This window comes from Triturus cristatus, chromosome 4_1 (assembly GCF_964204655.1).
Source record: "Triturus cristatus chromosome 4_1, aTriCri1.1, whole genome shotgun sequence".
Lineage (NCBI taxonomy): Eukaryota > Metazoa > Chordata > Amphibia > Caudata > Salamandridae > Triturus > Triturus cristatus.
Genome location: NC_140585.1, coordinates 108,053,792 through 108,071,223, shown reverse-complemented (window position 1 = coordinate 108,071,223; position 17,432 = coordinate 108,053,792). Strand labels below are relative to the sequence as shown.

The 17,432-nt window shown below is 44.3% G+C and overlaps 22 non-coding genes across 22 annotated transcripts; 16 read left to right on the top strand and 6 right to left on the bottom strand.

Moving 5' to 3' along the window:
• The first annotated feature begins 721 nt into the window (after positions 1-721).
• TRNAY-GUA (transfer RNA tyrosine (anticodon GUA)) lies at positions 722-807 on the top strand. Its single transcript is given in 2 exon segments — positions 722-758; positions 772-807. It is a non-coding gene; the product is annotated as a tRNA-Tyr (tRNA).
• Positions 808-936: 129 nt separating this feature from the next.
• Positions 937-1,008, top strand: TRNAA-CGC (transfer RNA alanine (anticodon CGC)). Its single transcript has one exon. It is a non-coding gene; the product is annotated as a tRNA-Ala (tRNA).
• Positions 1,009-2,277: 1,269 nt separating this feature from the next.
• TRNAY-GUA (transfer RNA tyrosine (anticodon GUA)) lies at positions 2,278-2,363 on the top strand. Its single transcript is given in 2 exon segments — positions 2,278-2,314; positions 2,328-2,363. It is a non-coding gene; the product is annotated as a tRNA-Tyr (tRNA).
• A 129-nt stretch (positions 2,364-2,492) lies between these two features.
• Positions 2,493-2,564, top strand: TRNAA-CGC (transfer RNA alanine (anticodon CGC)). The gene has a single exon. It is a non-coding gene; the product is annotated as a tRNA-Ala (tRNA).
• Positions 2,565-2,763: 199 nt separating this feature from the next.
• TRNAM-CAU (transfer RNA methionine (anticodon CAU)) lies at positions 2,764-2,836 on the bottom strand. The gene has a single exon. It is a non-coding gene; the product is annotated as a tRNA-Met (tRNA).
• A 997-nt stretch (positions 2,837-3,833) lies between these two features.
• TRNAY-GUA (transfer RNA tyrosine (anticodon GUA)) lies at positions 3,834-3,919 on the top strand. The gene is given in 2 exon segments: positions 3,834-3,870; positions 3,884-3,919. It is a non-coding gene; the product is annotated as a tRNA-Tyr (tRNA).
• A 400-nt stretch (positions 3,920-4,319) lies between these two features.
• Positions 4,320-4,392, bottom strand: TRNAM-CAU (transfer RNA methionine (anticodon CAU)). The gene has a single exon. It is a non-coding gene; the product is annotated as a tRNA-Met (tRNA).
• Positions 4,393-5,389: 997 nt separating this feature from the next.
• Positions 5,390-5,475, top strand: TRNAY-GUA (transfer RNA tyrosine (anticodon GUA)). The gene is given in 2 exon segments: positions 5,390-5,426; positions 5,440-5,475. It is a non-coding gene; the product is annotated as a tRNA-Tyr (tRNA).
• Positions 5,476-6,945: 1,470 nt separating this feature from the next.
• On the top strand, positions 6,946-7,031 carry TRNAY-GUA (transfer RNA tyrosine (anticodon GUA)). The gene is given in 2 exon segments: positions 6,946-6,982; positions 6,996-7,031. It is a non-coding gene; the product is annotated as a tRNA-Tyr (tRNA).
• Positions 7,032-7,431: 400 nt separating this feature from the next.
• Positions 7,432-7,504, bottom strand: TRNAM-CAU (transfer RNA methionine (anticodon CAU)). The gene has a single exon. It is a non-coding gene; the product is annotated as a tRNA-Met (tRNA).
• Positions 7,505-8,501: 997 nt separating this feature from the next.
• Positions 8,502-8,587, top strand: TRNAY-GUA (transfer RNA tyrosine (anticodon GUA)). Its single transcript is given in 2 exon segments — positions 8,502-8,538; positions 8,552-8,587. It is a non-coding gene; the product is annotated as a tRNA-Tyr (tRNA).
• A 400-nt stretch (positions 8,588-8,987) lies between these two features.
• On the bottom strand, positions 8,988-9,060 carry TRNAM-CAU (transfer RNA methionine (anticodon CAU)). Its single transcript has one exon. It is a non-coding gene; the product is annotated as a tRNA-Met (tRNA).
• Positions 9,061-10,057: 997 nt separating this feature from the next.
• TRNAY-GUA (transfer RNA tyrosine (anticodon GUA)) lies at positions 10,058-10,143 on the top strand. Its single transcript is given in 2 exon segments — positions 10,058-10,094; positions 10,108-10,143. It is a non-coding gene; the product is annotated as a tRNA-Tyr (tRNA).
• Positions 10,144-10,272: 129 nt separating this feature from the next.
• On the top strand, positions 10,273-10,344 carry TRNAA-CGC (transfer RNA alanine (anticodon CGC)). Its single transcript has one exon. It is a non-coding gene; the product is annotated as a tRNA-Ala (tRNA).
• Positions 10,345-11,613: 1,269 nt separating this feature from the next.
• On the top strand, positions 11,614-11,699 carry TRNAY-GUA (transfer RNA tyrosine (anticodon GUA)). The gene is given in 2 exon segments: positions 11,614-11,650; positions 11,664-11,699. It is a non-coding gene; the product is annotated as a tRNA-Tyr (tRNA).
• A 129-nt stretch (positions 11,700-11,828) lies between these two features.
• On the top strand, positions 11,829-11,900 carry TRNAA-CGC (transfer RNA alanine (anticodon CGC)). The gene has a single exon. It is a non-coding gene; the product is annotated as a tRNA-Ala (tRNA).
• A 1,269-nt stretch (positions 11,901-13,169) lies between these two features.
• TRNAY-GUA (transfer RNA tyrosine (anticodon GUA)) lies at positions 13,170-13,255 on the top strand. Its single transcript is given in 2 exon segments — positions 13,170-13,206; positions 13,220-13,255. It is a non-coding gene; the product is annotated as a tRNA-Tyr (tRNA).
• Positions 13,256-13,655: 400 nt separating this feature from the next.
• Positions 13,656-13,728, bottom strand: TRNAM-CAU (transfer RNA methionine (anticodon CAU)). Its single transcript has one exon. It is a non-coding gene; the product is annotated as a tRNA-Met (tRNA).
• A 997-nt stretch (positions 13,729-14,725) lies between these two features.
• Positions 14,726-14,811, top strand: TRNAY-GUA (transfer RNA tyrosine (anticodon GUA)). Its single transcript is given in 2 exon segments — positions 14,726-14,762; positions 14,776-14,811. It is a non-coding gene; the product is annotated as a tRNA-Tyr (tRNA).
• A 129-nt stretch (positions 14,812-14,940) lies between these two features.
• On the top strand, positions 14,941-15,012 carry TRNAA-CGC (transfer RNA alanine (anticodon CGC)). Its single transcript has one exon. It is a non-coding gene; the product is annotated as a tRNA-Ala (tRNA).
• A 199-nt stretch (positions 15,013-15,211) lies between these two features.
• TRNAM-CAU (transfer RNA methionine (anticodon CAU)) lies at positions 15,212-15,284 on the bottom strand. Its single transcript has one exon. It is a non-coding gene; the product is annotated as a tRNA-Met (tRNA).
• A 997-nt stretch (positions 15,285-16,281) lies between these two features.
• On the top strand, positions 16,282-16,367 carry TRNAY-GUA (transfer RNA tyrosine (anticodon GUA)). Its single transcript is given in 2 exon segments — positions 16,282-16,318; positions 16,332-16,367. It is a non-coding gene; the product is annotated as a tRNA-Tyr (tRNA).
• Positions 16,368-17,432: the final 1,065 nt, after the last annotated feature.

Here is a 17,432-nt window from a genome sequence, read left to right as displayed (position 1 = left end):
CATCATGATGAAGGAAGAGATATGTCCTCCAACCGGGATGAGGACCCCGCTTAATCTGTCAGACGTTTGCCTTGAAAAATCCCATGAAATGGGGCTATCTCATTTTTGATGATTATAGATCAAAAGAATCCTACTTGTTGAAGACATCAAAGTGATGATTCATCTTGACAACCATAATGCTTTGATGATAGAAATCTGTCGCATCTCTCTTGATCATTGGTAAGGGTTCTTCTTCTAAACCAGAGACTCTTTACAGTAGCTTTTAGAAAAACGGAATATTTTGTTTATCTCAATCACCTTCAATCTACAGATTTTTCCGTTCTCTTTCCTTTTGAAAATGCATCCAAAATGCACGTTCTTGATGCTGGGTGCGTAGTAATGACTCCCATAACTTTCTGTCATTTCTTTCATGGTTCCGCGCAGCCCTCCATTTGCCACCAATGCTGCCCAAGGTCTTTGTATCAAAGTTCCTTTCCTTTCTGTAAAATTGAAATTTGGAGCACCCCTGCTTATCCCCAAGCCAAGACAGAACATGAACTTTGGTCTGAAATCCTCCTTTGGGGTGATAAGACGTACCTTACAGTGTGCTCTAAGAACTGGTGACTTTGAGAGGGAGCTGCAGGTAATGTTCATGATTTTCATCGATCTGCTCCTGATCCCCACCCCCACAACCTTTCTTGAGCGAGAGATAATTACAGCGCTGAAAGATACTTCAGCCACTCCTTCGATAGCTCAGTTGGTAGAGCGGAGGACTGTAGCATAAAGTCAGACATCCTTAGGTCGCTGGTTCAAATCCGGCTCGAAGGATTTTTTGCTTCGATTTCCATATATTTCACTTTTATTCAAACAATACCTTCCATTGATTATGATCGAGACTTTGCAGTCCCTGGGTTTCAGGGATTCCTTGCATCCATCAAACAGCTCGAGGGCAAAAGTGGGGATGTAGCTCAGTGGTAGAGCGCATGCTTCGCATGTATGAGGTCCCGGGTTCAATCCCCGGCATCTCCAGGAGCCTCTGTTCCTTATCTTGGCTTTTTTCCAGAAGGCTAGCCTGCCATCATGCAGAAAGAAGAAGTTTGTCATGCAGTTGGGGTGAGAGCCCCACTTAAATAGTCAGACATTTGCTTTGGAAAAATCTTTGAACTAGGCATAGTTTGCGCATTTCAAGAAAATCGGAGAATTTTGCATTCCAAAAGAAGGAAATAAATGCCCTCTCTGAGGATCGAACTCAGGACCTTCAGATTATGAGACTGACGCGCTGCCTACTGCGCTAAGAAGACTGTATATAGGCATCTGTACATAAGACCATGAAGATCATCCAGGTACAAGGCTGAAGGATTTTCCTGACTGACATTGTATACTGCAGAGTCGAATGGGGTGATGTGGCCGTCGGTTCAATGCAGGGTTTCCAATCATACAGTCAAACCTTGCAGAAGTGGGGATGTAGCTCAGTGGTAGAGCGCATGCTTTGCATGTATGAGGCCCCGGGTTCAATCCCCGGCATCTCCAGACTTTTGCCATGCTTACCTTGGATTTTGGGCCGAAAGCTAGGCTGGCATCATGATGAAGGAAGAGATATGTCCTCCAACCGGGATGAGGACCCCGCTTAATCTGTCAGACGTTTGCCTTGAAAAATCCCATGAAATGGGGCTATCTCATTTTTGATGATTATAGATCAAAAGAATCCTACTTGTTGAAGACATCAAAGTGATGATTCATCTTGACAACCATAATGCTTTGATGATAGAAATCTGTCGCATCTCTCTTGATCATTGGTAAGGGTTCTTCTTCTAAACCAGAGACTCTTTACAGTAGCTTTTAGAAAAACGGAATATTTTGTTTATCTCAATCACCTTCAATCTACAGATTTTTCCGTTCTCTTTCCTTTTGAAAATGCATCCAAAATGCACGTTCTTGATGCTGGGTGCGTAGTAATGACTCCCATAACTTTCTGTCATTTCTTTCATGGTTCCGCGCAGCCCTCCATTTGCCACCAATGCTGCCCAAGGTCTTTGTATCAAAGTTCCTTTCCTTTCTGTAAAATTGAAATTTGGAGCACCCCTGCTTATCCCCAAGCCAAGACAGAACATGAACTTTGGTCTGAAATCCTCCTTTGGGGTGATAAGACGTACCTTACAGTGTGCTCTAAGAACTGGTGACTTTGAGAGGGAGCTGCAGGTAATGTTCATGATTTTCATCGATCTGCTCCTGATCCCCACCCCCACAACCTTTCTTGAGCGAGAGATAATTACAGCGCTGAAAGATACTTCAGCCACTCCTTCGATAGCTCAGTTGGTAGAGCGGAGGACTGTAGCATAAAGTCAGACATCCTTAGGTCGCTGGTTCAAATCCGGCTCGAAGGATTTTTTGCTTCGATTTCCATATCTTTCACTTTTATTCAAACAATACCTTCCATTGATTATGATCGAGACTTTGCAGTCCCTGGGTTTCAGGGATTCCTTGCATCCATCAAACAGCTCGAGTGCAAAAGTGGGGATGTAGCTCAGTGGTAGAGCGCATGCTTCGCATGTATGAGGTCCCGGGTTCAATCCCCGGCATCTCCAGGAGCCTCTGTTCCTTATCTTGGCTTTTTTCCAGAAGGCTAGCCTGCCATCATGCAGAAAGAAGAAGTTTGTCATGCAGTTGGGGTGAGAGCCCCACTTAAATAGTCAGACATTTGCTTTGGAAAAATCTTTGAACTAGGCATAGTTTGCGCATTTCAAGAAAATCGGAGAATTTTGCATTCCAAAAGAAGGAAATAAATGCCCTCTCTGAGGATCGAACTCAGGACCTTCAGATTATGAGACTGACGCGCTGCCTACTGCGCTAAGAAGGCTGTATATAGGCATCTGTACATAAGACCATGAAGATCATCCAGGTACAAGGCTGAAGGATTTTCCTGACTGACATTGTATACTGCAGAGTCGAATGGGGTGATGTGGCCGTCGGTTCAATGCAGGGTTTCCAATCATACAGTCAAACCTTGCAGAAGTGGGGATGTAGCTCAGTGGTAGAGCGCATGCTTTGCATGTATGAGGCCCCGGGTTCAATCCCCGGCATCTCCAGACTTTTGCCATGCTTACCTTGGATTTTGGGCCGAAAGCTAGGCTGGCATCATGATGAAGGAAGAGATATGTCCTCCAACCGGGATGAGGACCCCGCTTAATCTGTCAGACGTTTGCCTTGAAAAATCCCATGAAATGGGGCTATCTCATTTTTGATGATTATAGATCAAAAGAATCCTACTTGTTGAAGACATCAAAGTGATGATTCATCTTGACAACCATAATGCTTTGATGATAGAAATCTGTCGCATCTCTCTTGATCATTGGTAAGGGTTCTTCTTCTAAACCAGAGACTCTTTACAGTAGCTTTTAGAAAAACGGAATATTTTGTTTATCTCAATCACCTTCAATCTACAGATTTTTCCGTTCTCTTTCCTTTTGAAAATGCATCCAAAATGCACGTTCTTGATGCTGGGTGCGTAGTAATGACTCCCATAACTTTCTGTCATTTCTTTCATGGTTCCGCGCAGCCCTCCATTTGCCACCAATGCTGCCCAAGGTCTTTGTATCAAAGTTCCTTTCCTTTCTGTAAAATTGAAATTTGGAGCACCCCTGCTTATCCCCAAGCCAAGACAGAACATGAACTTTGGTCTGAAATCCTCCTTTGGGGTGATAAGACGTACCTTACAGTGTGCTCTAAGAACTGGTGACTTTGAGAGGGAGCTGCAGGTAATGTTCATGATTTTCATCGATCTGCTCCTGATCCCCACCCCCACAACCTTTCTTGAGCGAGAGATAATTACAGCGCTGAAAGATACTTCAGCCACTCCTTCGATAGCTCAGTTGGTAGAGCGGAGGACTGTAGCATAAAGTCAGACATCCTTAGGTCGCTGGTTCAAATCCGGCTCGAAGGATTTTTTGCTTCGATTTCCATATCTTTCACTTTTATTCAAACAATACCTTCCATTGATTATGATCGAGACTTTGCAGTCCCTGGGTTTCAGGGATTCCTTGCATCCATCAAACAGCTCGAGTGCAAAAGTGGGGATGTAGCTCAGTGGTAGAGCGCATGCTTTGCATGTATGAGGTCCCGGGTTCAATCCCCGGCATCTCCAGGAGCCTCTGTTCCTTATCTTGGCTTTTTTCCAGAAGGCTAGCCTGCCATCATGCAGAAAGAAGAAGTTTGTCATGCAGTTGGGGTGAGAGCCCCACTTAAATAGTCAGACATTTGCTTTGGAAAAATCTTTGAACTAGGCATAGTTTGCGCATTTCAAGAAAATCGGAGAATTTTGCATTCCAAAAGAAGGAAATAAATGCCCTCTCTGAGGATCGAACTCAGGACCTTCAGATTATGAGACTGACGCGCTGCCTACTGCGCTAAGAAGGCTGTATATAGGCATCTGTACATAAGACCATGAAGATCATCCAGGTACAAGGCTGAAGGATTTTCCTGACTGACATTGTATACTGCAGAGTCAAATGGGGTGATGTGGCCGTCGGTTCAATGCAGGGTTTCCAATCATACAGTCAAACCTTGCAGAAGTGGGGATGTAGCTCAGTGGTAGAGCGCATGCTTTGCATGTATGAGGCCCCGGGTTCAATCCCTGGCAACTCCAGACTTTTGCCATGCTTACCTTGGATTTTGGGCCGAAAGCTAGGCTGGCATCATGATGAAGGAAGAGATATGTCCTCCAACCGGGATGAGGACCCCGCTTAATCTGTCAGACGTTTGCCTTGAAAAATCCCATGAAATGGGGCTATCTCATTTTTGATGATTATAGATCAAAAGAATCCTACTTGTTGAAGACATCAAAGTGATGATTCATCTTGACAACCATAATGCTTTGATGATAGAAATCTGTCGCATCTCTCTTGATCATTGGTAAGGGTTCTTCTTCTAAACCAGAGACTCTTTACAGTAGCTTTTAGAAAAACGGAATATTTTGTTTATCTCAATCACCTTCAATCTACAGATTTTTCCGTTCTCTTTCCTTTTGAAAATGCATCCAAAATGCACTTTCTTGATGCTGGGTGCGTAGTAATGACTCCCATAACTTTCTGTCATTTCTTTCATGGTTCCGCGCAGCCATCCATTTGCCACCAATGCTGCCCAAGGTCTTTGTATCAAAGTTCCTTTCCTTTCTGTAAAATTGAAATTTGGAGCACCCCTGCTTATCCCCAAGCCAAGACAGAACATGAACTTTGGTCTGAAATCCTCCTTTGGGGTGATAAGACGTACCTTACAGTGTGCTCTAAGAACTGGTGACTTTGAGAGGGAGCTGCAGGTAATGTTCATGATTTTCATCGATCTGCTCCTGATCCCCACCCCCACAACCTTTCTTGAGCGAGAGATAATTACAGCGCTGAAAGATACTTCAGCCACTCCTTCGATAGCTCAGTTGGTAGAGCGGAGGACTGTAGCATAAAGTCAGACATCCTTAGGTCGCTGGTTCAAATCCGGCTCGAAGGATTTTTTGCTTCGATTTCCATATCTTTCACTTTTATTCAAACAATACCTTCCATTGATTATGATCGAGACTTTGCAGTCCCTGGGTTTCAGGGATTCCTTGCATCCATCAAACAGCTCGAGTGCAAAAGTGGGGATGTAGCTCAGTGGTAGAGCGCATGCTTTGCATGTATGAGGTCCCGGGTTCAATCCCCGGCATCTCCAGGAGCCTCTGTTCCTTATCTTGGCTTTTTTCCAGAAGGCTAGCCTGCCATCATGCAGAAAGAAGAAGTTTGTCATGCAGTTGGGGTGAGAGCCCCACTTAAATAGTCAGACATTTGCTTTGGAAAAATCTTTGAACTAGGCATAGTTTGCGCATTTCAAGAAAATCTGAGAATTTTGCATTCCAAAAGAAGGAAATAAATGCCCTCTCTGAGGATCGAACTCAGGACCTTCAGATTATGAGACTGACGCGCTGCCTACTGCGCTAAGAAGACTGTATATAGGCATCTGTACATAAGACCATGAAGATCATCCAGGTACAAGGCTGAAGGATTTTCCTGACTGACATTGTATACTGCAGAGTCGAATGGGGTGATGTGGCCGTCGGTTCAATGCAGGGTTTCCAATCATACAGTCAAACCTTGCAGAAGTGGGGATGTAGCTCAGTGGTAGAGCGCATGCTTTGCATGTATGAGGCCCCGGGTTCAATCCCCGGCATCTCCAGACTTTTGCCATGCTTACCTTGGATTTTGGGCCGAAAGCTAGGCTGGCATCATGATGAAGGAAGAGATATGTCCTCCAACCGGGATGAGGACCCCGCTTAATCTGTCAGACGTTTGCCTTGAAAAATCCCATGAAATGGGGCTATCTCATTTTTGATGATTATAGATCAAAAGAATCCTACTTGTTGAAGACATCAAAGTGATGATTCATCTTGACAACCATAATGCTTTGATGATAGAAATCTGTCGCATCTCTCTTGATCATTGGTAAGGGTTCTTCTTCTAAACCAGAGACTCTTTACAGTAGCTTTTAGAAAAACGGAATATTTTGTTTATCTCAATCACCTTCAATCTACAGATTTTTCCGTTCTCTTTCCTTTTGAAAATGCATCCAAAATGCACTTTCTTGATGCTGGGTGCGTAGTAATGACTCCCATAACTTTCTGTCATTTCTTTCATGGTTCCGCGCAGCCATCCATTTGCCACCAATGCTGCCCAAGGTCTTTGTATCAAAGTTCCTTTCCTTTCTGTAAAATTGAAATTTGGAGCACCCCTGCTTATCCCCAAGCCAAGACAGAACATGAACTTTGGTCTGAAATCCTCCTTTGGGGTGATAAGACGTACCTTACAGTGTGCTCTAAGAACTGGTGACTTTGAGAGGGAGCTGCAGGTAATGTTCATGATTTTCATCGATCTGCTCCTGATCCCCACCCCCACAACCTTTCTTGAGCGAGAGATAATTACAGCGCTGAAAGATACTTCAGCCACTCCTTCGATAGCTCAGTTGGTAGAGCGGAGGACTGTAGCATAAAGTCAGACATCCTTAGGTCGCTGGTTCAAATCCGGCTCGAAGGATTTTTTGCTTCGATTTCCATATCTTTCACTTTTATTCAAACAATACCTTCCATTGATTATGATCGAGACTTTGCAGTCCCTGGGTTTCAGGGATTCCTTGCATCCATCAAACAGCTCGAGTGCAAAAGTGGGGATGTAGCTCAGTGGTAGAGCGCATGCTTTGCATGTATGAGGTCCCGGGTTCAATCCCCGGCATCTCCAGGAGCCTCTGTTCCTTATCTTGGCTTTTTTCCAGAAGGCTAGCCTGCCATCATGCAGAAAGAAGAAGTTTGTCATGCAGTTGGGGTGAGAGCCCCACTTAAATAGTCAGACATTTGCTTTGGAAAAATCTTTGAACTAGGCATAGTTTGCGCATATCAAGAAAATCGGAGAATTTTGCATTCCAAAAGAAGGAAATAAATGCCCTCTCTGAGGATCGAACTCAGGACCTTCAGATTATGAGACTGACGCGCTGCCTACTGCGCTAAGAAGGCTGTATATAGGCATCTGTACATAAGACCATGAAGATCATCCAGGTACAAGGCTGAAGGATTTTCCTGACTGACATTGTATACTGCAGAGTCGAATGGGGTGATGTGGCCGTCGGTTCAATGCAGGGTTTCCAATCATACAGTCAAACCTTGCAGAAGTGGGGATGTAGCTCAGTGGTAGAGCGCATGCTTTGCATGTATGAGGCCCCGGGTTCAATCCCCGGCATCTCCAGACTTTTGCCATGCTTACCTTGGATTTTGGGCCGAAAGCTAGGCTGGCATCATGATGAAGGAAGAGATATGTCCTCCAACCGGGATGAGGACCCCGCTTAATCTGTCAGACGTTTGCCTTGAAAAATCCCATGAAATGGGGCTATCTCATTTTTGATGATTATAGATCAAAAGAATCCTACTTGTTGAAGACATCAAAGTGATGATTCATCTTGACAACCATAATGCTTTGATGATAGAAATCTGTCGCATCTCTCTTGATCATTGGTAAGGGTTCTTCTTCTAAACCAGAGACTCTTTACAGTAGCTTTTAGAAAAACGGAATATTTTGTTTATCTCAATCACCTTCAATCTACAGATTTTTCCGTTCTCTTTCCTTTTGAAAATGCATCCAAAATGCACTTTCTTGATGCTGGGTGCGTAGTAATGACTCCCATAACTTTCTGTCATTTCTTTCATGGTTCCGCGCAGCCATCCATTTGCCACCAATGCTGCCCAAGGTCTTTGTATCAAAGTTCCTTTCCTTTCTGTAAAATTGAAATTTGGAGCACCCCTGCTTATCCCCAAGCCAAGACAGAACATGAACTTTGGTCTGAAATCCTCCTTTGGGGTGATAAGACGTACCTTACAGTGTGCTCTAAGAACTGGTGACTTTGAGAGGGAGCTGCAGGTAATGTTCATGATTTTCATCGATCTGCTCCTGATCCCCACCCCCACAACCTTTCTTGAGCGAGAGATAATTACAGCGCTGAAAGATACTTCAGCCACTCCTTCGATAGCTCAGTTGGTAGAGCGGAGGACTGTAGCATAAAGTCAGACATCCTTAGGTCGCTGGTTCAAATCCGGCTCGAAGGATTTTTTGCTTCGATTTCCATATCTTTCACTTTTATTCAAACAATACCTTCCATTGATTATGATCGAGACTTTGCAGTCCCTGGGTTTCAGGGATTCCTTGCATCCATCAAACAGCTCGAGTGCAAAAGTGGGGATGTAGCTCAGTGGTAGAGCGCATGCTTTGCATGTATGAGGTCCCGGGTTCAATCCCCGGCATCTCCAGGAGCCTCTGTTCCTTATCTTGGCTTTTTTCCAGAAGGCTAGCCTGCCATCATGCAGAAAGAAGAAGTTTGTCATGCAGTTGGGGTGAGAGCCCCACTTAAATAGTCAGACATTTGCTTTGGAAAAATCTTTGAACTAGGCATAGTTTGCGCATATCAAGAAAATCGGAGAATTTTGCATTCCAAAAGAAGGAAATAAATGCCCTCTCTGAGGATCGAACTCAGGACCTTCAGATTATGAGACTGACGCGCTGCCTACTGCGCTAAGAAGGCTGTATATAGGCATCTGTACATAAGACCATGAAGATCATCCAGGTACAAGGCTGAAGGATTTTCCTGACTGACATTGTATACTGCAGAGTCGAATGGGGTGATGTGGCCGTCGGTTCAATGCAGGGTTTCCAATCATACAGTCAAACCTTGCAGAAGTGGGGATGTAGCTCAGTGGTAGAGCGCATGCTTTGCATGTATGAGGCCCCGGGTTCAATCCCCGGCATCTCCAGACTTTTGCCATGCTTACCTTGGATTTTGGGCCGAAAGCTAGGCTGGCATCATGATGAAGGAAGAGATATGTCCTCCAACCGGGATGAGGACCCCGCTTAATCTGTCAGACGTTTGCCTTGAAAAATCCCATGAAATGGGGCTATCTCATTTTTGATGATTATAGATCAAAAGAATCCTACTTGTTGAAGACATCAAAGTGATGATTCATCTTGACAACCATAATGCTTTGATGATAGAAATCTGTCGCATCTCTCTTGATCATTGGTAAGGGTTCTTCTTCTAAACCAGAGACTCTTTACAGTAGCTTTTAGAAAAACGGAATATTTTGTTTATCTCAATCACCTTCAATCTACAGATTTTTCCGTTCTCTTTCCTTTTGAAAATGCATCCAAAATGCACGTTCTTGATGCTGGGTGCGTAGTAATGACTCCCATAACTTTCTGTCATTTCTTTCATGGTTCCGCGCAGCCATCCATTTGCCACCAATGCTGCCCAAGGTCTTTGTATCAAAGTTCCTTTCCTTTCTGTAAAATTGAAATTTGGAGCACCCCTGCTTATCCCCAAGCCAAGACAGAACATGAACTTTGGTCTGAAATCCTCCTTTGGGGTGATAAGATGTACCTTACAGTGTGCTCTAAGAACTGGTGACTTTGAGAGGGAGCTGCAGGTAATGTTCATGATTTTCATCGATCTGCTCCTGATCCCCACCCCCACAACCTTTCTTGAGCGAGAGATAATTACAGCGCTGAAAGATACTTCAGCCACTCCTTCGATAGCTCAGTTGGTAGAGCGGAGGACTGTAGCATAAAGTCAGACATCCTTAGGTCGCTGGTTCAAATCCGGCTCGAAGGATTTTTTGCTTCGATTTCCATATATTTCACTTTTATTCAAACAATACCTTCCATTGATTATGATCGAGACTTTGCAGTCCCTGGGTTTCAGGGATTCCTTGCATCCATCAAACAGCTCGAGGGCAAAAGTGGGGATGTAGCTCAGTGGTAGAGCGCATGCTTCGCATGTATGAGGTCCCGGGTTCAATCCCCGGCATCTCCAGGAGCCTCTGTTCCTTATCTTGGCTTTTTTCCAGAAGGCTAGCCTGCCATCATGCAGAAAGAAGAAGTTTGTCATGCAGTTGGGGTGAGAGCCCCACTTAAATAGTCAGACATTTGCTTTGGAAAAATCTTTGAACTAGGCATAGTTTGCGCATTTCAAGAAAATCTGAGAATTTTGCATTCCAAAAGAAGGAAATAAATGCCCTCTCTGAGGATCGAACTCAGGACCTTCAGATTATGAGACTGACGCGCTGCCTACTGCGCTAAGAAGACTGTATATAGGCATCTGTACATAAGACCATGAAGATCATCCAGGTACAAGGCTGAAGGATTTTCCTGACTGACATTGTATACTGCAGAGTCGAATGGGGTGATGTGGCCGTCGGTTCAATGCAGGGTTTCCAATCATACAGTCAAACCTTGCAGAAGTGGGGATGTAGCTCAGTGGTAGAGCGCATGCTTTGCATGTATGAGGCCCCGGGTTCAATCCCCGGCATCTCCAGACTTTTGCCATGCTTACCTTGGATTTTGGGCCGAAAGCTAGGCTGGCATCATGATGAAGGAAGAGATATGTCCTCCAACCGGGATGAGGACCCCGCTTAATCTGTCAGACGTTTGCCTTGAAAAATCCCATGAAATGGGGCTATCTCATTTTTGATGATTATAGATCAAAAGAATCCTACTTGTTGAAGACATCAAAGTGATGATTCATCTTGACAACCATAATGCTTTGATGATAGAAATCTGTCGCATCTCTCTTGATCATTGGTAAGGGTTCTTCTTCTAAACCAGAGACTCTTTACAGTAGCTTTTAGAAAAACGGAATATTTTGTTTATCTCAATCACCTTCAATCTACAGATTTTTCCGTTCTCTTTCCTTTTGAAAATACATCCAAAATGCACTTTCTTGATGCTGGGTGCGTAGTAATGACTCCCATAACTTTCTGTCATTTCTTTCATGGTTCCGCGCAGCCATCCATTTGCCACCAATGCTGCCCAAGGTCTTTGTATCAAAGTTCCTTTCCTTTCTGTAAAATTGAAATTTGGAGCACCCCTGCTTATCCCCAAGCCAAGACAGAACATGAACTTTGGTCTGAAATCCTCCTTTGGGGTGATAAGATGTACCTTACAGTGTGCTCTAAGAACTGGTGACTTTGAGAGGGAGCTGCAGGTAATGTTCATGATTTTCATCGATCTGCTCCTGATCCCCACCCCCACAACCTTTCTTGAGCGAGAGATAATTACAGCGCTGAAAGATACTTCAGCCACTCCTTCGATAGCTCAGTTGGTAGAGCGGAGGACTGTAGCATAAAGTCAGACATCCTTAGGTCGCTGGTTCAAATCCGGCTCGAAGGATTTTTTGCTTCGATTTCCATATATTTCACTTTTATTCAAACAATACCTTCCATTGATTATGATCGAGACTTTGCAGTCCCTGGGTTTCAGGGATTCCTTGCATCCATCAAACAGCTCGAGGGCAAAAGTGGGGATGTAGCTCAGTGGTAGAGCGCATGCTTCGCATGTATGAGGTCCCGGGTTCAATCCCCGGCATCTCCAGGAGCCTCTGTTCCTTATCTTGGCTTTTTTCCAGAAGGCTAGCCTGCCATCATGCAGAAAGAAGAAGTTTGTCATGCAGTTGGGGTGAGAGCCCCACTTAAATAGTCAGACATTTGCTTTGGAAAAATCTTTGAACTAGGCATAGTTTGCGCATTTCAAGAAAATCGGAGAATTTTGCATTCCAAAAGAAGGAAATAAATGCCCTCTGTGAGGATCGAACTCAGGACCTTCAGATTATGAGACTGACGCGCTGCCTACTGCGCTAAGAAGGCTGTATATAGGCATCTGTACATAAGACCATGAAGATCATCCAGGTACAAGGCTGAAGGATTTTCCTGACTGACATTGTATACTGCAGAGTCAAATGGGGTGATGTGGCCGTCGGTTCAATGCAGGGTTTCCAATCATACAGTCAAACCTTGCAGAAGTGGGGATGTAGCTCAGTGGTAGAGCGCATGCTTTGCATGTATGAGGCCCCGGGTTCAATCCCCGGCATCTCCAGACTTTTGCCATGCTTACCTTGGATTTTGGGCCGAAAGCTAGGCTGGCATCATGATGAAGGAAGAGATATGTCCTCCAACCGGGATGAGGACCCCGCTTAATCTGTCAGACGTTTGCCTTGAAAAATCCCATGAAATGGGGCTATCTCATTTTTGATGATTATAGATCAAAAGAATCCTACTTGTTGAAGACATCAAAGTGATGATTCATCTTGACAACCATAATGCTTTGATGATAGAAATCTGTCGCATCTCTCTTGATCATTGGTAAGGGTTCTTCTTCTAAACCAGAGACTCTTTACAGTAGCTTTTAGAAAAACGGAATATTTTGTTTATCTCAATCACCTTCAATCTACAGATTTTTCCGTTCTCTTTCCTTTTGAAAATGCATCCAAAATGCACGTTCTTGATGCTGGGTGCGTAGTAATGACTCTCATAACTTTCTGTCATTTCTTTCATGGTTCCGCGCAGCCATCCATTTGCCACCAATGCTGCCCAAGGTCTTTGTATCAAAGTTCCTTTCCTTTCTGTAAAATTGAAATTTGGAGCACCCCTGCTTATCCCCAAGCCAAGACAGAACATGAACTTTGGTCTGAAATCCTCCTTTGGGGTGATAAGACGTACCTTACAGTGTGCTCTAAGAACTGGTGACTTTGAGAGGGAGCTGCAGGTAATGTTCATGATTTTCATCGATCTGCTCCTGATCCCCACCCCCACAACCTTTCTTGAGCGAGAGATAATTACAGCGCTGAAAGATACTTCAGCCACTCCTTCGATAGCTCAGTTGGTAGAGCGGAGGACTGTAGCATAAAGTCAGACATCCTTAGGTCGCTGGTTCAAATCCGGCTCGAAGGATTTTTTGCTTCGATTTCCATATCTTTCACTTTTATTCAAACAATACCTTCCATTGATTATGATCGAGACTTTGCAGTCCCTGGGTTTCAGGGATTCCTTGCATCCATCAAACAGCTCGAGTGCAAAAGTGGGGATGTAGCTCAGTGGTAGAGCGCATGCTTTGCATGTATGAGGTCCCGGGTTCAATCCCCGGCATCTCCAGGAGCCTCTGTTCCTTATCTTGGCTTTTTTCCAGAAGGCTAGCCTGCCATCATGCAGAAAGAAGAAGTTTGTCATGCAGTTGGGGTGAGAGCCCCACTTAAATAGTCAGACATTTGCTTTGGAAAAATCTTTGAACTAGGCATAGTTTGCGCATATCAAGAAAATCGGAGAATTTTGCATTCCAAAAGAAGGAAATAAATGCCCTCTCTGAGGATCGAACTCAGGACCTTCAGATTATGAGACTGACGCGCTGCCTACTGCGCTAAGAAGGCTGTATATAGGCATCTGTACATAAGACCATGAAGATCATCCAGGTACAAGGCTGAAGGATTTTCCTGACTGACATTGTATACTGCAGAGTCGAATGGGGTGATGTGGCCGTCGGTTCAATGCAGGGTTTCCAATCATACAGTCAAACCTTGCAGAAGTGGGGATGTAGCTCAGTGGTAGAGCGCATGCTTTGCATGTATGAGGCCCCGGGTTCAATCCCCGGCATCTCCAGACTTTTGCCATGCTTACCTTGGATTTTGGGCCGAAAGCTAGGCTGGCATCATGATGAAGGAAGAGATATGTCCTCCAACCGGGATGAGGACCCCGCTTAATCTGTCAGACGTTTGCCTTGAAAAATCCCATGAAATGGGGCTATCTCATTTTTGATGATTATAGATCAAAAGAATCCTACTTGTTGAAGACATCAAAGTGATGATTCATCTTGACAACCATAATGCTTTGATGATAGAAATCTGTCGCATCTCTCTTGATCATTGGTAAGGGTTCTTCTTCTAAACCAGAGACTCTTTACAGTAGCTTTTAGAAAAACGGAATATTTTGTTTATCTCAATCACCTTCAATCTACAGATTTTTCCGTTCTCTTTCCTTTTGAAAATGCATCCAAAATGCACGTTCTTGATGCTGGGTGCGTAGTAATGACTCCCATAACTTTCTGTCATTTCTTTCATGGTTCCGCGCAGCCATCCATTTGCCACCAATGCTGCCCAAGGTCTTTGTATCAAAGTTCCTTTCCTTTCTGTAAAATTGAAATTTGGAGCACCCCTGCTTATCCCCAAGCCAAGACAGAACATGAACTTTGGTCTGAAATCCTCCTTTGGGGTGATAAGATGTACCTTACAGTGTGCTCTAAGAACTGGTGACTTTGAGAGGGAGCTGCAGGTAATGTTCATGATTTTCATCGATCTGCTCCTGATCCCCACCCCCACAACCTTTCTTGAGCGAGAGATAATTACAGCGCTGAAAGATACTTCAGCCACTCCTTCGATAGCTCAGTTGGTAGAGCGGAGGACTGTAGCATAAAGTCAGACATCCTTAGGTCGCTGGTTCAAATCCGGCTCGAAGGATTTTTTGCTTCGATTTCCATATATTTCACTTTTATTCAAACAATACCTTCCATTGATTATGATCGAGACTTTGCAGTCCCTGGGTTTCAGGGATTCCTTGCATCCATCAAACAGCTCGAGGGCAAAAGTGGGGATGTAGCTCAGTGGTAGAGCGCATGCTTCGCATGTATGAGGTCCCGGGTTCAATCCCCGGCATCTCCAGGAGCCTCTGTTCCTTATCTTGGCTTTTTTCCAGAAGGCTAGCCTGCCATCATGCAGAAAGAAGAAGTTTGTCATGCAGTTGGGGTGAGAGCCCCACTTAAATAGTCAGACATTTGCTTTGGAAAAATCTTTGAACTAGGCATAGTTTGCGCATTTCAAGAAAATCGGAGAATTTTGCATTCCAAAAGAAGGAAATAAATGCCCTCTCTGAGGATCGAACTCAGGACCTTCAGATTATGAGACTGACGCGCTGCCTACTGCGCTAAGAAGGCTGTATATAGGCATCTGTACATAAGACCATGAAGATCATCCAGGTACAAGGCTGAAGGATTTTCCTGACTGACATTGTATACTGCAGAGTCGAATGGGGTGATGTGGCCGTCGGTTCAATGCAGGGTTTCCAATCATACAGTCAAACCTTGCAGAAGTGGGGATGTAGCTCAGTGGTAGAGCGCATGCTTTGCATGTATGAGGCCCCGGGTTCAATCCCCGGCATCTCCAGACTTTTGCCATGCTTACCTTGGATTTTGGGCCGAAAGCTAGGCTGGCATCATGATGAAGGAAGAGATATGTCCTCCAACCGGGATGAGGACCCCGCTTAATCTGTCAGACGTTTGCCTTGAAAAATCCCATGAAATGGGGCTATCTCATTTTTGATGATTATAGATCAAAAGAATCCTACTTGTTGAAGACATCAAAGTGATGATTCATCTTGACAACCATAATGCTTTGATGATAGAAATCTGTCGCATCTCTCTTGATCATTGGTAAGGGTTCTTCTTCTAAACCAGAGACTCTTTACAGTAGCTTTTAGAAAAACGGAATATTTTGTTTATCTCAATCACCTTCAATCTACAGATTTTTCCGTTCTCTTTCCTTTTGAAAATGCATCCAAAATGCACGTTCTTGATGCTGGGTGCGTAGTAATGACTCCCATAACTTTCTGTCATTTCTTTCATGGTTCCGCGCAGCCCTCCATTTGCCACCAATGCTGCCCAAGGTCTTTGTATCAAAGTTCCTTTCCTTTCTGTAAAATTGAAATTTGGAGCACCCCTGCTTATCCCCAAGCCAAGACAGAACATGAACTTTGGTCTGAAATCCTCCTTTGGGGTGATAAGACGTACCTTACAGTGTGCTCTAAGAACTGGTGACTTTGAGAGGGAGCTGCAGGTAATGTTCATGATTTTCATCGATCTGCTCCTGATCCCCACCCCCACAACCTTTCTTGAGCGAGAGATAATTACAGCGCTGAAAGATACTTCAGCCACTCCTTCGATAGCTCAGTTGGTAGAGCGGAGGACTGTAGCATAAAGTCAGACATCCTTAGGTCGCTGGTTCAAATCCGGCTCGAAGGATTTTTTGCTTCGATTTCCATATCTTTCACTTTTATTCAAACAATACCTTCCATTGATTATGATCGAGACTTTGCAGTCCCTGGGTTTCAGGGATTCCTTGCATCCATCAAACAGCTCGAGTGCAAAAGTGGGGATGTAGCTCAGTGGTAGAGCGCATGCTTTGCATGTATGAGGTCCCGGGTTCAATCCCCGGCATCTCCAGGAGCCTCTGTTCCTTATCTTGGCTTTTTTCCAGAAGGCTAGCCTGCCATCATGCAGAAAGAAGAAGTTTGTCATGCAGTTGGGGTGAGAGCCCCACTTAAATAGTCAGACATTTGCTTTGGAAAAATCTTTGAACTAGGCATAGTTTGCGCATTTCAAGAAAATCGGAGAATTTTGCATTCCAAAAGAAGGAAATAAATGCCCTCTCTGAGGATCGAACTCAGGACCTTCAGATTATGAGACTGACGCGCTGCCTACTGCGCTAAGAAGACTGTATATAGGCATCTGTACATAAGACCATGAAGATCATCCAGGTACAAGGCTGAAGGATTTTCCTGACTGACATTGTATACTGCAGAGTCGAATGGGGTGATGTGGCCGTCGGTTCAATGCAGGGTTTCCAATCATACAGTCAAACCTTGCAGAAGTGGGGATGTAGCTCAGTGGTAGAGCGCATGCTTTGCATGTATGAGGCCCCGGGTTCAATCCCCGGCATCTCCAGACTTTTGCCATGCTTACCTTGGATTTTGGGCCGAAAGCTAGGCTGGCATCATGATGAAGGAAGAGATATGTCCTCCAACCGGGATGAGGACCCCGCTTAATCTGTCAGACGTTTGCCTTGAAAAATCCCATGAAATGGGGCTATCTCATTTTTGATGATTATAGATCAAAAGAATCCTACTTGTTGAAGACATCAAAGTGATGATTCATCTTGACAACCATAATGCTTTGATGATAGAAATCTGTCGCATCTCTCTTGATCATTGGTAAGGGTTCTTCTTCTAAACCAGAGACTCTTTACAGTAGCTTTTAGAAAAACGGAATATTTTGTTTATCTCAATCACCTTCAATCTACAGATTTTT